The 18,609-nt window shown below is 44.0% G+C and overlaps 1 protein-coding gene across 1 annotated transcript in view; it reads left to right on the forward strand.

The window, feature by feature from the left end:
• The first annotated feature begins 4,569 nt into the window (after positions 1 to 4,569).
• HELZ2 (helicase with zinc finger 2) overlaps positions 4,570 to 18,609 on the forward strand; it is a 65,390-nt gene continuing 51,350 nt past the window's right edge. Inside the window, exon 1 of the mRNA XM_070941835.1 lies at positions 4,570 to 4,633. The gene's annotated coding sequence lies outside the window, so the exon portion shown is untranslated. The remainder of the gene's footprint in view (positions 4,634 to 18,609) is intronic.

An 18,609-nucleotide genomic window follows, 5' to 3' on the forward strand; every position in this document is an offset into this window, starting at 1 on the left:
TGATTTTGTTTGTGAATCTAGCTAATCATAGCTTATTCAACAAACTACGCTTAACGCCTAAATTATTGCAATGTGTGAATGCAGGTATTTATTCCTTCAACGCAACAGTGTTTAGGAGCCTGTGTAGTGGTTCAAGTAAAACTGGAGCTACTTAGCTTCAAAGGTACTAGTGACTGTGGGCAAGTTACTTTCACTCAGCCCAGTCTCCCTCACAGGGTTGTTGTGGAACAAATGTAAAAAGAGTTCCCCATATGTCTATCTATAGAGATTCTCAGTCATCCAGGTCATGGTTCTCCCAAAGGTGCTTTTTTCAAAAGGCAACTGAACTTTCTTGCTTTTGTTCTTCTTTGAAAAAGTTCAGCTTCTCATCCAAGAAACAATTACAAGTAATCCTCGACATACAACAGTTAGCTTAGTGACCGTCTGAAGTTACAACAACACTGAAAAAAGTGACTTAAGACCATTTTTCACACTTATGACCATTGCAGCATCCCCAGGGTCACTTGATCAATATTCAGACGCTTGGCAACTGGCATGTACGTATGACAGTTGCACTTCCAGGGATCATGTGATCCCCTTTTACGACCTTCTGACAAGCGAAGTCGATGGGGACGCCAGATTCACTTAACAACCGTGTGACTAATTGCAGTGATTCTCTTGAGAGCCGTGGCAGGAAAGGTCGTAAAATGGGATAAAACTCACTTAGCAACTGTCTCGCTTAGCAGAACAGGGATTCTCGGCTCAATTATGGTCATAAATCGAGGACTACCTGTATTGCATTTCTGGTTATATTCACAGATTGCAAGTTTCTCGTGTAAACAAACGTGAAAATACAGCATTCCCTCTTAGCTGCAGAAGTTGCTGAAACTTACAAAACAGCTGTGACAAGACAAGAGGCAGGGATTGCACAAAATTGTGGTGGTTTAAGGTGTTTCATAACTGTAGTCTGAGCTGGCTTGGCAGCAGACGGAAATTCTGTACCAAAGGTGAGCTTGTAAAACAAAACAAACAAACAAACCACCAAAACGGAAAGTGGGGGGAAAAAAAACACCAGCAGAAATGGAAACAGAAATTAAGACACACACACACACACACACACACATCCACAACCAAGATTGGTAGGAAGAAAGAAAAGGGGCTCCAACAATCTTAGTTTGCAAACAGTTGCGTGAAAACTGTGATCTACCCACTAGGGAGGCCTGCCGCAATGGAGCAAGGCGGAAGGTTTGGCTGTGCAAATATACAGGTAGAACTCCACTTGCAACCACCACAATTCAGCCCAATGCTGTGAAGCCAGGCCGTTCTTAAATGAGCTTTGCCCCATTCTATGATCTTTTCTGCCACGGTTGTTAAGCGAATCGCTGCAGTTGTTAAGTGAATCATGCAGTCATTAAACAGATCTGGCTTCCCCACACTGTTGGAAGCTGGCTGGGAAGGTTACACATGGTGATCACATGACCCCGGGACAGTGGAATGGTCAATTTGGAGAGGGGTGGACTTCAACTCCCAGAATTCCCCAGCCAGCTCATGCCAGCTGGGGAATTCTGGGAGTTGAAGTCCACTTATCTTCAAGTTCCCCAATTTGAAATACTCTGTTCTAGGGAATTCTTAAGCAATCAATTCCAAAGCTGAAAAATCTGTCTAATGCCAATTGCCTCTCCCCACCAATGCTGATTGATTGAAGTATGGCTGGTTGGGGAATTCTGGGAGTTGAAGTCCACCCATCCTCAAGTCAGCTTGAGAAACTACCAGGCTGGAGACTCCAAGAACCATGGTGGGCAGCGACCTACCTTCATCCCATCATCCTTGGGAGCCGAACCTAGGGGAATTCTTTACTGTTTCAATTTTTAAAAAATGTTTTATAATTTATAGAATGGTAATCTATCCAGAGTCACTTGGATGAGTTGGAACAGAAGGAAGGAAAGAAGGAAGGGAGAAAGAAAGAAAGGAAGTAAGGAAGTAAGTTCTCAATTTACAACCATTTAGTGGCCGTTCAAAGTTAGAACAGCACTGAAAAAAGTGACTTATGACCATTTTTCACACTTATGACCATTGCAGCATCTCCGTGGTCACCTGATCAAAATTTGGACATTTGGCAACTGACTCATATTTATGACGGTTGTAGCATCCTGGGGGTGTGATCCCCTTTTGTGACCTTCTGAAAAACCAAGTCACTGGGGAAGCTAGATTCACTTAACAAATAGTTACTATCTTGACACCAAGTAGCAGTCAGAGGACTTGATGAATTTTTTTTAAATTTCACAACATATAGACAGATTTAACCACAGTTTCAATGGGGAAGATGTGACTATCCTAGGCCAAGCCAAATCCAAAATTCCAGAAATTCCAGGGGAATTTCTGAAAGCCTGTCACTCTGATAAATTAGTCAGCTATAGACATTAACAACATCTAAAGACTTTGCAAAAGAGACAAAAAAGTGGAACTCCAGGGCGGGACATGTGAAGAAGAGCCAAAATGTTATATAAGACCTGAAATCAATTCCCTGGGGGGACATTTGCATTGTATTGCTGTACCTTGAAAACTGTATTTAAACCATGTAATCGCAGTGGTCAGACATTCTCTCTCTTCCATGGGAGAATCATTTTGCAAAAGCTTGGAATATCTATATAGCTTTATATATATATATATATTTAATAAAACTGCTTTTTATTTGTTCATGGTCTGTTTCACTTTTTATGATATTTGCTCTTTTTCTGCATTTCATACCCAAGCACCTTTCCACCAACAATCAGCACCCAGATCAGCATAGATTAACTCCAAGGTTAACAACAAACCAACAATCATGTAAACAATACCCCAATCAAGAAACTGCCCAAGAAGTAAAGAGACCAATCAAAGAATCTCTTAAGACTCGCTCTTACCCAGGCAGACAGGCAAGACACCAGAATATAAACTGACAGCAAATAAGCATTCCTTACTAGCACTGATGATGTTATTTAGTTGGGTCATGAAATGTCTGCACGAAAACAAACAAGCTCAGAGAGCACCAAGGACCCCTCATAACTTAACAACTGCAGTGATTCGCTTAACAATGGTGGCCAGAAAGGTCATAAAATGAGGCAAAACTCGCTTAACACGTCTCGCTTATCAACAGAGTTTTCAGGCTCAATTGTGGTTGTAAGTTGAGGACTACCGGTATAGGATTTCCTGCTTGAGCAGGGGGTTAGATTAGAAGACCTCCAAGGTCCCCTCCAACTCTGTTATTCTGTGGAGGATGCTCTCTGTCCGTGGCCACATCTTCCTCCTCCTCCTCCTGGGCCTTTCCTTGCACACCACTTTGAGGACCCTGCTGAAGGGCCAAGGGGGATGCTGGAGGTGGGGAGGGGGCGCCGCAGGTCCAGCTCAGCAAAGAGGGGTGACAACTGGCTGATTGGCCGTCCCCTCCTCCTCCTCCAGGTCCTTTCCTTCTTTGTGCACCACTTTGGACCCCTGGGGGGAGCTTGTGGGGGGGAAGAAGAGCGGGATATGCAAGAGGAAGAAGAGGGGTACTGTGGGTCTGGCTTGGCACAGCTGGGCAGGGGGCACCGCTGCCTGAACGCCCCTCCCATGCCTCCTCCTAGCCTTTTCCTTCCATGTGCACCACTTCGTAGAGCCTGCTGGGGGCGCAAGGGGGCATGTAGGAGGAAGGGGTACCTCTGGTCTGGGGGAGGGAGACAGTTACCTGACTGCCCCTCCTCCTCCTGGTTCTTTCCTTCCTTCCTTGTTTAACAGTTTGGACCCCCGGGGGGGGGGTGTAGAATAAGGGGGGATGCTGGAGGTGGGCGAGAGGGTCCCAGGTCCTGCTGGGCCAAGCGGGGGGGGGGGAGAAACAGCTGGATGCCCCCCTCCCCAACTCCTCCTCCTCCTGGTGCTTTCCTTCCTTTTTGGACCCTTGGAGGATTCTTTGGGGAGGGAGCACAGGCAGGGATGATGGAGGTTGTAGGTCTGGCTGGGCCAAATGAAGGGGGGGGGGGGAGACAGCTGGCTGCACCCCCTCTTGGCCTTCCTTCCTCACCTACCACTTTGGACCCCCGGGGGGGGGGAAGGGAGGTTTCCAGGGGTCGCAGTGAGGCTGCTGGTGATGGGGCCAAGCAGGGCAGGCAGCAACAGAGTGCCCCCCCCCACATCCTGCTCCTCCTCGTGGTCCTTTCCTTCTTTGCACACCACTTCGGACCCCTCGGGGGAATCTTTGGGGAGGGGGCGCAAGGGGGGTGCTGGAGGTGGGGGCGCCGCAGGTCCAGCTGGGCCAAGCATGGGGGGTGGGGGAACCGACTGCCCCCTTCCTCTCCTCCTCCCGATCTTTTCTTTCCTCGGGCACCGCTTTCGACCCCCGCAGGGGGAGATCTTGGGAGGGGGTCCCAGTGGGGCTGCTGGCGGCGGGGGCGCTGCGGGGCCGGCCGGGCGAAGCAGGGGGCGGGCACAGCTGGCCGGCCGCCCCTCCCACTCCTCCTCCCGGGCTGGAGCCGCGCCTGATGTAATTTCCGAGCAAGCCGCGCGCCCAGGCCCCGAAAACGAAACTCGGGCCGCCTTTTAAAAGCGCACCGGCGGGCAGCGCTGCAACCATTCGCCGGTCGGCAGGGCAGGCTCCGCTCCGCATCGCTCACCTGGCGCATCGCTCCCGGAGCCCCGCGGGGTAAGCAGAGCCGTCCGCCGCCGGGTCTCCAGCCCGAGAGAAGGGAGAGGGCAGGAGCCGCCTTCGCTTCGCGCCGCTTCTCTTCGCTTTCCTCCGCTTCGCTTCGCCCCGGGAAAGTTGGGAAGAAGCGCCCAGCCGGCACGGGGGGAAAAAAGGGAAGGGGCGATGGGGTCGTGGAAGAAGGGGGTGGGGGAGGGCTCAGATCTGACTTCCCCTCCTCTCCCACGTGGACGGATTGGGCGATCGAGGCCGGAGTGGGGGGTCGGCACCGGGTGCGGTGGACGCGCACTTGGGGGTCTTGAAGAGGGACCCCAGACCCATTTAGATCCGGAGGAGCTAAAAGAACCGAGCGATCCGGGATGCTTGGGGAGGAGTGATGGGGGTGGGTGGATGGGAGGTATATCTCTAGGATCGCCGCCGCCCTGCTGCCCTGGGGGGAACTACAGTTCCCATCAGCCCCAGCTGACACGGCCACGGAAGAGATGGCGGGGTGGGGGGGGGTGCGGAGAGAGAATCTCCCGATGGCGGGGTGGTAATTGAAAAGGCGCGTTTGGTTTGGATGGGCAGGAAGGAAAGGAAACTAGTCTTAAAAGCATCTTTGCTGGAGGGGCGGGGGCGGCAGACGGAGGAGCCCAGCCCTTACTCCCCCCCCCGAGGAGTTTTGCAATTTCGGGCTGATACTTCCTCCCTGGGGGGGGCGGTTTTCGCCCACTTTGGGGGTGTCCCTGTGAAGAGGCGCACGGGGCGCTTCTGGCACCCGAAAGACGCGTTTCTCTAGCAGCTGGAACTCTCGGTGGAAACACCCCCCCTACATCTGTTTCCTCCTTGGGTCGGACTACAAGTCCCATTTCTCCCTGCCAGACGGACAAGTTGGGGCAGCAGCCGCGCTGGGATATCTATACCTGTGGAATTTCCATCTGCGTGGAAATGGGGGAGCAGTTTGGGCTGGTGGTGACTTTTTGGGAGGACTTGTCTCTAGTTAGATTGAATTGAAGCAGGGCACCCCAAAAAGTGGGATAGTCCCAGAGCATGTAACGAATCCTAGGCTGGAAGGGACCTTGGAGGTCTTCTAGTCTATCCCCTGCCCAAACGGGGAGCTTGGGACAACTTGTTTGTTTGTTTGTTTGTATCTTCCCTTTATTATTTTTACAAATAACTCAAGGCAGGAAACAGGTCCAATACATCTTCCTTCTCCTATTTTCCCCACAACAACCCTGTGAGGTGAATTGGTCTGAGAGAGGGATTGGCCCAAAGTCACCAGCTGGCTTTCATACTTAAGGGTAGGACTAGAACTCACGGTCTCCTTGTTATTGGGTCCCAAGTAACCCAGTCAACTTTCCTGGCTAAGGAGGAACTAAAATTCACTCTCCCTGGTGATTGGCCCAAATTTACCCAGTCAATTTTCATGGCTAAGGCAGGACTTGAACTCAGAGTCTCCTGCTTTCTAGCCTGGCGCCTTGACCATTAGGCCAAATTTCCTGCTTTCTCTCGCCAAGTCTTCTTTGTATTCCTGGAATGGGGCTGTTATTTTTCAGCCTGTCCTCCTGAAATTTAATCTCATCCTTTGAAGACTTCAAGGCCTTTATGTGGGAAGAGGAGCATTTGAATTACGCATTTCCTCTTGGCAAGGCAAACAATCAAGCCCAGAGAGATAAGAATGGGGGGTTTAAGCCTCGGGCTAAACCATAATGGGATTTGCAGAATGCAAGCTCAGCCAATTGTAGTTTCTTCAATAAGCTAGTTTCCCCTTCCATGACTTAGTGGTGTGGGCCAGCTCAGTCAGAGCAGTGAAAACCAGAAGACGTGTCTTCCCATGGCTGGTGCCCATAGCAACTTTAATACCGGTGGTATTAACACAGGCACCTGGCTCAATAGGAGTAATTGGGAGAGGGATCTTGGAGTCCTAGTGGACAACCATTTAAATATGAGCCAGCGTTGTGCTGCAGCCACCAAAAAAGCCAACACAGTCCTCGGCTGCATAAACAGAGGGACAGAATCAAAATCACACTAAGTGTTAATACAACTTTATAAAGCCTTGGTAAGGCTACACTTGGAATACTGCATCCAGTTTTGGTCGCCGTGATATTTAAAAAAAAATGTTGAAACTGTTTCCACCAGAAGTTATGGGTGCTCCATCATTGGAGATTTTTAAGAAGAGATTCGACAGCCATTTGTCTGAAATGTTCTGGGGTCTCCTGCAAGAAGGGAGTGAAGTTTGTAGGGTGGAGGAGGAGGAAGAGGAGGAGGAGGAAAAGGAGATGGACTGTAGGGTCCTTGGTGCTCTCTGAGCTTGCTTTTTTTTTTTTTAATTTGATTTATATGCCGCCCTTCTCCGGAGACTCAGGGAGGCTTACAATGCGCTAAGCAATAGCCTTCATCCTTTTGAATATTTATACAAAGTCAGCTTATTGCCCCCACAGTCTGGGTCCTCATTTCACCTACCTTAGAAAGGATGGAAGGCTGAGTCAACCTTGAGCCTGGGGAGATTCGAACCTGCAGTAATTGCAGGCAGCTGTGTTAATAACAGGGTGCTTTAAACCACTGTACTACCAAGCTTGCTTGTTTTCTTGCTGATGTTTCTTTACCAAACTAGGTAACACCATCAGTACTAGAAGGGGAGCGGGGTTTGTGGAGAGGAGAAGGACTGTAGGGCCCTCGGTGCTCTCTGAGCTTGCTTGTTTTCTTGCAGACATTTCATTACCCAACTAGGTAATATCATCAGTGCTAGACGGGAGTGAGATTTTGCTCTCTGTGATTTATCCCGTCTGTGTTGGTGGAAATGGTCTTGGTTCAACAGTGGCTTTCATATTTTGTTACTACCGATTCGCCGTGCGCTATCTTGCTTCATGCACGCACCTTCCATGCATGCCCCGGTCTTCCGCACATGCGCCTGGTCGCAAAACCGTGCCTAAATAGGACAGAATAGAGCCTGGGTGGGCTCTCTGCTACCGATTCGCACGAACCGGCTGAAAACCACCTCTGTCTTGGTTCCTTAATCAGACTGTTGTTTATTGTTTGTTTTTCTGAGTTGGTAGTTCCCTGATTGGGGTATCCTTGTTTGGTGCCCTAATGTTATGGTTGGTATTAATCTCAGATCATTTGAATCTTGATTGCTGGTGAGGAACTGTTTTGGTCTTTTCGTTTTCTTTCTGGCTTTCTGATGGTCTCTTTTGAATGGTATGTAGAAGTTTGTGTGCTTGTTGATGGCCGATTTGTCTGAATGCCAGGCTTCCAGGAATTCTCTAACATTTTTTGGACTTGGCTAAGTCTAGGATGTTCACCATTTCCCGGCTGAAACTATGGTTAAATCTGTCAATGTGTTGTGAAATTAAGGAGTTTCCATCATGTCTTCTGAATTGGGGTGACATGATAGCAGTCTTCCAATATTCGAGGGGCTGCCACAAAGAAGAGGCGGTCAACCTCTTCTCCAAAGCACCTGAAGGCAGGACAAGAAGCAACAAATGGAAACTAATCAAGGAGAGAAGCAACCTGGAACTAAGGAGGAATTTCCTGATAGAAGAATTAATCACAGGAGCAGCTTGCCTTCAGACGTTGTGGAGGTTTTTAAGAAGAGGAGGAAGGATCACTGGAGGTTTTCAAGAAGAGATTGGACAACTATTTATCTGAAATGGTATAGGGTTTCCTGTCTCAGCAGGGGGTTAGACTGGAAGACCTTCAAGGTACCTTCCAACTCTGTTATTTTGACTGCTAGTTAGTGTTCATAGATGCCCTGCATACATATGCATAAGTAAAGGATCTCAAGGTATGATCTTATAGAATACAGATGGAAGGGACCTTAGAGATCTTCTAGTCCAATCTCCTGCTCAAGAAGGAGACCCTGTACCATTTCAGTCAAGTGGCTGTCCAATCTCTTCTTAAAAACCTCCAGTGATCCTTCCTCCTCTTCTTAAAAACCTCCACAACTTCTGGTGGCAAGCTGTTCCACTGGTTAATTATTCTCACTGTTAGGAAGTTTCTTAATGCCAGGTTGTTTCTCTCCTTGATTACCAGTAGTTTCCATCCGTTAATTCTTGTCCTGCCCTCTGCTGCTTTGGAAAATAAATTGACCCCCTTTTCTTTGTGGCAGACCCTCAAATACTGGAATACTGCCATCATGTCCCTCCTAGTCCTTCTTTTCTCAAGACTAGCCAAACCCAAATCCTGCAAGCATTCTTCAAATGGTTTAGTCTCCAGGCCTTTAATCATCCTACTTGCTCTTCTCTGCACTTTTTCCAAACTATCAACTTTGCTTTTTTGTAATGTGGTAAGTAGATTATAAGAAAATTATAAGCAAGTGAGCTCGGTTTACTTTTTGTGCCTGAATTATTTATTTATTTATATCCTGCTTTTATTATTTTTCCAATTAATTCAAGGTAGCAAACATATCCAACACACCTGCCCTATGCTATTTTCTCCCAACAACAACCTTCTGAGGTGGGTTGAGATGAGAGATCTTTCTACTTTGGCACCTTAACTGGAATAGGAATAGAATAGAATAACAGTTGGAAGGGACCTTAGAGGTCTTCTAGTCCAACCCCCTGCTGAGGCAGGAAACCCTATACCATTTCAGACAAATGGTTGTCCAATCTCTTCTTAAAAATTTCCAGTGTTGGAACATTCACAGCTTCTGGAGGCAAATCGTTCCACTGGTTAATTGTTCTAACTGTCAGGAAAGTTCTCCTTAATTCTAGACCTCAAGGGAACTCGAACTACGGTAGGACTAAGGCAAGAAAACAAGGAAGGAAACGTTTCTCTTAAATCAAGGGGAGGGGGCAATTTGTGAATGCTAGACCCCCAAAAGAAAAATACTTCCCATTGCAAATCCGTGGGATTGTTCTAACAATAGACTTTGGCCTTATATCTCTATATTTCAACTTGATAGAATCGATTTGGCTCATCTAAGAACTGATTTTTCCATACAGTATTCAGCATAGTATCTAAGCTGCTTTGGATTCCTTCCAGTACATGCTACAAGGCCAATGAAATTGACCAAATGATGTCAAACTGAGAGCTGATTGATTGATTGATTATGTACCATCAAGTCTTTGTTGACTCTTAAGTGTTAGATTTCCTCCAAAAAGATCTGTACTGAATCCAGTTTTGGTGACCACGATACGCACAAAAAATGTTGAGACTCTAGAAAAGAGTGCAGAGAAGAGCAGCAAAGATTATTAGGGGGCTGGAGGCTAAAACATACAAAGAACGGTTGCAGGAATTAGATATGTCTAGTTCAATGAAAAGAAGGACTAGAAGGGGACATGATAACAGTCTTCCAGTATTTGAGGAGCTGCCACAAAGAAGAGGGAATCAAGCTATTATCCAAAGCACCCGAAGGCAGGACAAGACAAGGGTGGAAACTAATCAAGGAGAGATCCAATCTAGAACTAAGGACACATTTCCTGACATTGAGAACAATTAATTAGTGGAACAACCTGCCTCCAGAAGTTATGAATGCTCCAACACTGGAGGTTTTAGTCTGGGATGGTATATAGGGTCTCCTGCCTGAACAGAGGGTTGGACTAGAAGACCTCCAAGGTCCCTTTTGGCCCTGTGTTCTATGTTCTGTGTCCCTAACCTGGTCTTTTAGGTCTGAGGGTCATGTGATTCTCTTTTGCAGCCTTCTGGCAGCAAAATCGATGGGGATGCCCAATTCACTTAACCGTGCTACTAACTTTCAGACATTTTGGCCTCAATTATGCTCGTAAGTTTGAGGACTTTGTGTGGTTGGAAAAGGAGCTATTAACTCCGATTTCTTTGCGGTTGTTGACTCTGCTTTTGTTCTACCTAAAGCATATTGTTTTTCCTGCTTGTTTCTGAAATCACCAGTTTGTTTGTGTGGGGCTTTGTAGTAAAGTTCAAAAGATCTCCTTCCCCTAAAAATTTAGTATCTGTAAGGAATTGTTATTTTAGCTTCGGGGACATTTTGCAATCAGTTGCTAGACTATAAGGGGTAATGAAAACATCTTGGTCAGGGAAATCCTCTGGAATGCTTGCTCTGATGAAACCCCAAATGCAGTCCTGAGACAAGGCAACCGCCTAGAAAAAGGGATTTGTGTAAATGATGAGTATTCTAAAATGTATGTGTACATGTATATAAATATATATGTGTGTGTGTATGTTTATGTATTATATACATATACTGTATATGTATATAGATTTATAAATACATATGTATACATATACATATACACACCCACCCACCCACCCACACCAACACCAACTTGCTGGCTTGATACAAAACTGATACAAAGATGAATAGCTAGCCAACAACTGAAGGAAACTGTTCAAAGTAGCATAGAAAGCACCTGCCTATAAAGTTGCCAAGAGTTGAACATGGCTGAATGGTTAACATCTATCTATCCATCATCTATCCACCCACCCACCCATCATCTGTCTGTTTGTCTGTCTCTCTATCTATCCCTCTCTTTACATCCATCCATCATCCATCTATTCATCCATCCATCCATCCATCCATTATCTCTCTCTCTTTCTCTTTCTCTTTCTTTCTCTCTCTCTCTCTCTCTCTCTCTCTCCACCCACCCACCATCTCTGTCTGTCTATATCTCTCTCTTTACATCCAACCTCCATCCACCCATCAATTTATCAATTCATCCATCATCTATCCACCCATCCACCCACCCACCTATCATCTGTCTGTCTCTCTCTACATCCATCCATCTATCTATCTATCTATCTATCTATCTATCTATCTATCTATCTATCTATCTATCTATCACACACATATGCATATACATATTACTGTCATTGTGTGCAATTAGGTATTTTATGCCTCGGACATCTATAGAATGCCAAAAACGGGACATCAAAGTATGAAATGCTTAATATTTTGCACATTTCCTCTGCGTTCCATGCAATGCCAAAAGGCAAACTGGCAAAGTATCAAACCCTCCTGCTAAAATGCCAGTTTAGCCAGCCTTGTTGTGTAGTATTGTAGGGAGGTCAATACTTGTCTTTTTCTTTCATTTTTTCTTTTTAGTTAAAAAAACCCTCCTGTACTTTATTTTGCATTTCTGACTCTAACCCTAACCCTTAACCTAACCATTAACCCTAATCTCTAACCCTAATCTAACTCCTAACCAGAACTGTAACTCTAACCTTTTTCATGACTTTGTTTTTGTACTTTGCCTAAATAGTTGTAGTCATGCTGCATAATACCTAGGTATTACATACAATGCTTAGGGAAAGGATAGTAGCATATTAAAATAACACAGTCATTTCATTAGGTTTCTAGGCATTCTTTGCAATGCCAGCTTCTCATACATTGCCAGTAACACATATACTATATAATAATATGTACAATTTGCTGATTTTAAGGAATGAAGGTAGATTGGTCTTTTGAGTGGGCTTAAGACAGGGGTGGGGAAATGATGGCCCTTTTATGACTTGTGAACTTCTCAGGAATTCTGGGAGTTGAAGTCCACAAGTCATAAAGGGGCCATCGTTCCGCATTTCTGGCATAGGGGGTGGCTCATGGGGCTTGTGAGCAAGTAAACTTATAAAAATGTATTGTTTAAGGTGTGGCCTTAACACAGGCCTAATGTGAGTGATCCCCCTGTGTTCTTTTTCTGGGCAGAATAAAGTCTTTTGGCACAAGTAGTCCTCAATTTACAACAGTTTGTTTAGTGACCATTTGAAGTTACAAGGGCACTGAAAGAAGTGACTTTGGAGCTTGACAGATTGAGTCCAATTACTGGCTAGTCTTTAAAAAGGCTTGTAAAAGGCTCTTATGGGAGGTCCTTGAATTACAACCATTCATTTAGTGACCATTTGAAGTTATAATGGCTCTGAAAAAAGTGATTTATGACTGTTCACACTCATTGAAGCATCTCCATGATCATGTGATCATCAAACATCCAAATTGACTCATATTTATGATGATTGCAGTGTCCGGGGATCATGTGATCCCCTTTTGTGATCTTGTGACAAGCAAAGTCAATGGGGAAAGCCAGATTCACTAAACAATCATGTTACTAATTTAACAACTGCAGTGATTCAATTAACAGCCATGGCAAGAAAGGTCGTAAAATGGGGCAAGACTGACTTAACAAATATCTCACTTAACCACAGAAATTTTGGGGCTCAATTGTGGTCATAAATTGAGGATTACCTGTATATGATTTTTTTTTTCCTAGCAGCTTTTAATTTTTGTTTTAAACTGGGACTGTATTCTATTTTTTGCATTGGCAAAATTTGCATCTTGACTGCCCATGAAAGCATATTAACCACTTAGACCAACATTAAAATATATATATATATATTTTCCAGCAGCTGTTAATTTTCGTTTTTAAACTGGGACTGAATTATCTTTTTCGCATTTGCAAAATTTGCATTTTGACTGTCTGCAAAAGCATATTAGCCACTTAGACCAAAGTGATAAAGTATACTTTATTTTTCCTGGCTGCTCTTAATGTTTGTTTTTTTTAAGTAGTGAAAAAGTGAATCACTTTTTCAGAAGTTGCAAATTGACTGCGCCATCAAAACATGTTTGCCACTAGAAATGAATAGATTAACTTTGATGATTAAGGATAGAGAAGATTCAGAATATTTTAAAGTATGGAATTATTTTTATCACTGGTTGGAGAAGAGATATAAATGATTAATTATATAAGGATGTATAAATATGTGATGAGTAGAATATTATATTAGTGATGAATTGATATTATGGATTGGTTAAGGATCAAGATAGAAGAAATAACACATATATAGAAGAAGAAAGAAACTTTGGAAGCGAGATGTCACAGGGAAGGGATAACTGATGTATTAAATGTTTGTCTGTCTAAAAAATAAAAAACTTAAAAAAAAACATGTTAGCCAGTTAGAACAAGGTTAAAATATATATCTTTTTTTTTCTAGCAGCTTTTATTTTATTTTTTTTAAACTAGGACAGAATGATGAGATCAGTTTATAGATAAGATATGGGAAGAAGAGAAGGTGGGGTGGGGGTTTTTTTGCCTTTTTAGATAAGCTATGACATTAAAATTGAGAAGAGATAAAGAAAAGATGATAAATTAATTAGTGGACATCATTTGAAAGGATTAAAAGATTAGGGTGCTATTTCTGCTAGCTGCTAATGGAGATTTTTTAAATGATGAGGTTTTCAAGATAGCTTTATACAGGTAGTCCTTGACTTACGACCACAATTGAGCCCAAAATTTCTGTTGTTAAGTGAGTTTTGCCCCATTTTACGACCTTTCTTGCCATGGTTGTTAAATGAATCACTGCAGTTGTTAAATTAGTAACACGGTTGTTTAGTGAATCTGGCTTTCCCTGTTGACTTCGCTCATCACAAGATCACAAAAGGGGATCCCATGACGTCGGGACACTACACTGCAACCGTCATAAACATGAGTCAGTTGTCAAACATCCGAATGTACATCACATGTTTAATAGAGTTAAACAACCTATTGTTTAACAACCGCAGTGATTCACTTAACAACTGTGGCAAGAAAAGCCGTAAATTGGGGCAAAGCTCACTCAACAAATGTCTCACTTAGCAACATAAATTCTGGGCTCAACTGCGGTTGTAAATCGAGGACTACCTATAGTGACCTGCATTGTAAAAATGCAAAGTCTTTAAAGGTCAGAATAAAAGGGTTGGAAGGGACCTTAGAGGTCATCTAGTCCAACCCCCTGCTAAAGCAGGAGATCTTATACCATTTCAGACAAATGGTTGTCCAGTCTCTTCTTAAAAATCTCCAGTTATGAAGCACCTACAACTTTCCACTGATTCATTATTCTAACTATTTGAGGCTTTAAGGTTTTCTTTGATATGTTAGAGATTGATAGGTTGGATCTAGTTACTGGCTAGTTTTTAAAAAGGCTCTTACAGGAAGTTCTTGCCTTACAGCATTCATATAGTGACCATTTGAAGTTACAGTGGCACTGAAAAAACTGACTTATGACTATTTTCCACACTTATGACCATTGTGGCATCCCCATGGCAACATGAACAAACTTCACACGCTTGTCAATTGACTCATTTATGATGGTTGCAGTGTCCCACTGGAGTCACGTGATCCCCTTTTGCGACCTTCTGACCAACACAGTCAATGGGGAAGCCAGATTCACTTAAAAACCGGGTCACTGAATAACTGCAGGGATTCATTTTAATAACTATGACAAGAAAGGTCATAAAAAGGGGCAAAACTCACTCAACAACCGTCCAGCTTAACAGCAGAAATTTTGGGCTTAATTGTTGGTCGTAAGTCGAGGGCCACCTATATATCTATTAAGTGGATCTATTTTTTTTTTATTTTTTTTTTAATTTGATTTATATGCTGCCCTTCTCCGGAGACTCAGGGCGGCTTACAATGCATTAATTAATTAATTAATTTCAAGGAAAAAGAATGAGATTCCGAGTGTTTTCATCACAACATCCCCTTCTGGTTTCCTAAAACTTTCTGCTGTACTTTTGTGCTGTTGCGTAATTGTTGATTTCTATTTGCTTCTCACCTTACTGCGGTGGGGATTTTCGGTATGAGGGAGATAACGAATTTTGTGGTGGCTTCTGTTGAACCAACAAGAATCAGGAATTCTTACAAATCTCCAGCAATTGGGTGGCTGTGTTTGCATAGTTCACTTCTGTATCTTTTCAAGGTCCACCCGCGGTGTTTATACACTGTCAACCTTCTTCATTTTAGTTTAAATTATTGTGCAAAGTCCTGTTCTATGGCTTAGCGTAGGGGACGAAGATCAAAATGGGGTTAACTTGGAAGTTAGGATGAGTGGCAAGGTGGCGACGTGATTTTCCAGTTGCTCAGGATGGCACTGTTTCTTAAATAATAATGAGTATTATTAGGATTAGAAGTAGAACCATTGTGGCGAAAGAAAAAAGCAGTCATAGGCATTTTGGGTGCAATCTCATAACATCTGGAGCGTTACTGAAACACCATCAGCATTGACAGCCACTAGTGGTCCTCACCTTACGACTGCAATCGAGCCCAAAATTACTGTGGCTAAGCGAGACAGTTGTTGAGTGATATTTTTTCCTTGATTTTGCAACCTTCCTTGCCATGGTTGTTAAGTGAATCACTGCAGTTGATAAGTGAGTAACCCGGTGGTTAAGTGACTCTGGCTTCCCCATGAACTTTGCTTGTGAGAAGGTCGCAAAAGGGGATCACATGACCCTGGGACACTGCGACCGTCATAAATATGAGCCAGATGCCAGGTGCCTGAATTTTTATCGTGTGACCATGGGGATGCTACAATAGTCGTAAAGTGTGAAAAACAGTCATAAGTCACCTTTTTCAGTGCCGTTCAACTTTGAATGGTCACTAAATGAACTGTTGTAAGTCAAGGATTTACCTTTATTTGGAACAGGCCAGGGGTGAAATGCTCCTGGTTCGGACCAGATCGCCCAATCCGGTAGCAAAAATCCCTGCCCTCCCCCCCACATGCCCAGCTGAGCCGCACAATCATCAAAGGCTTTTTTTTTACTTTTAAAAGCATTTTTTCTACAACCTCTTCGGCCAAAAAAAATGCTTTTAAAAGTAAGAAAAAAAGCCTCTGATGATCACACGGCTCAGCTGGGATCGTCAAAGGCTTTTAAAAGAAAAAAAAAAAGAAAAATGTTTTTTTCTTTTAAATGCCTCTGACGATCCAAGCTGAGTGGATGGTTTTAAAATGGTTTTAAAAGTAAAAAAAATAAAATTGGCCACTCCCACCCAGTCACATTACACCCCCCCACCAAGCCACACCCACAGAACCGGTAGTAACAAATGTTAGATTTCAGCACTGGAACAGCCTATATCTTGCAATGGTGCTACATTTAACACCATCAAGTAATAACATCTGACTATCCCAAGTCCGTGGGAAGGGCTCAATACAGATAGTCCTCCGCTTACAACAGTTCATTTAGTGACTTATGACTGTTGTTTACACAATTTGAGAAGTGACTCATATTTATGACAGTTGCAATGTCCGGGGTCATGTGATCCCCTTTTAAGCAAAGTCAATGTGGGAAGCCAGATTCACTTAACAACCCTGTTCCTAGCTTAACAATTGCAGTGATTCACCTAATAACCGTGGCATGAAAGGTCATAAACTGAGGCAAAACTCACTTAACAACGGTCTCACTTAGGAACAGAAATTTTGGGCTCAATTGTGTTCGTAAGTCGAAGACCGCCTGTAAAATCTTTTGGTAAACTCTCATCTCGGTGTGTGTTTCCATTCGGCGTCGTACACCAGGAACTGTCTAGGATAAGAACTTATTGTCTCTTAAGAACCTAGCTTTTATGGTTCACATATTTGGCCAGCCCAATTCCTTGCTGATCAAAGCATGGCTTGATATATTGCAGTGATGGTGAACCTTTTTGGCACCGAGTGCAGAGTGTCTGGGCCTCAACCCGGAAGAGGAACTGCCCAGAGTGCATGCGCGCCCCTAAAAATGAACTTCCGGTTTCGGTTACTGAACTTCCGGCTTCAGCCAGCTACTCTTCTGGGTTTCTAGCGCGCATGTGCGCGAGACAATCAGCTGGCCGGTGCACATGCTCACGCAGGAAAACGGAAGACCAGCTCTTCCAGTTTCCGGCACTGCTGCATGCAAAAAGGGCAGCTCATCATCGTGTGCGCATGAGCGCCAGAAACCCAGAAGAGGAACGGGCGAGGCTTCGCGTGCCAGGCGACATGGCTCAGCGTCCCACTTTGGGCACGCGTGCCACAGGTTCGCTATCACAGATATATCGTAAGAGTGCCCAGGATTTCTTGGGAAAAAAAAATAGCAAATCACCTTTGCATCACCTGTTTCAGAATTTGCATTCTGACTGTCCCTTGAAAACAGCTTATATAGCAATTTAGATCAAGGTTAAAATGTATGGTTTTTTTTCCTAGCAGCTTTTAATTTTTGTATGAAACTAGCACTGAATTTTAGTTTTTGCATTGGCAAAATTTGCTTAACATAGGTTTCACTTAACAACATGGATTTTGGTAGTAAATTGAGGACTACCTGTATTTAAATTCTAACAATTTTGGGAAAGTTCTGAATACAGCAAATTTAATAGTTACCAGGTAATCCTCGACTTAACAACCATTCTTTTAATAACCATTCAAAGTTACAATAGCACTCAAAAAAGTGACGTACTGTCAGTCCTCAGACTTACAACCGTTGTAGCATCCCCGCAGTGACATGATCAAAATTTGGGCAACGGTTGGAGCATCCCAAAATCATAGGATCGACATTTGCAACATTCCGACAGCAAAGCCAATGGGGAAGCCGGATTTGCTTAATGACCACGAGACTCATTTAACAACTGCAGGGATTCACTTAACAACCGTAGCAAAAAGATAATAAAATGTGTGCGACTCACTTGACAATCACCTTGCTTAGCAAAGGAAATTCTGGTCTCAGTTGTGATCATAAGTCAAGGACTACTATATAGTAGTCAATTTTAGATAAGCCGAGGTGGTGCAGTGGTTAGATTACGGTATTGCAGTAACTCTGCTCAATGACAGGAGTTCGATTCTGACTGGCTCAAGGTCAACTCAGCCTTCCATCCTTCTGAAGTCGATAAAATGAGGACCCAGATTGTTGGGGGCAAGAGGCTGACTCTGCAAACTGCTGAGAGGGCTAAAGCACTATGAAGCGGTATATAAGTCTTAATTGCTACTGCTATTGCTGTACTCTTTCTTTGATCCAAGGCAAGCCAAACAGCATGGCTACAAATTCAACCTGGATGGTTTATCGTTACTATTAGAGGTATGATCTCATCTTTACTTTGCCTAACTCAAGGCTGGAACACTCCTTCCTCTTTTCTCCATGATCACAAAAGAGAGAGAGCAACTGCCCCATAGTCACCCAGCCAGTTTTCATGCCCCGCAGGAGGACTCTTAATTTGAGCCACTTCCTGGTTTTTAATCCCATGTTCTGCCAACATAGCAGAACAATCTTTGTTTCTCGAAAGCTACATTTTGTCAGGTTGCCCAGACTACAGCTCTCTGAAGTAGCTCCTTAGCGCTGC

This window comes from Pituophis catenifer, unplaced genomic scaffold (genome assembly GCF_029215685.1).
Source record: "Pituophis catenifer annectens isolate HBS135680 unplaced genomic scaffold, rPitCat1.0.hap2 SCAF_3, whole genome shotgun sequence".
NCBI lineage: Eukaryota > Metazoa > Chordata > Lepidosauria > Squamata > Colubridae > Pituophis > Pituophis catenifer.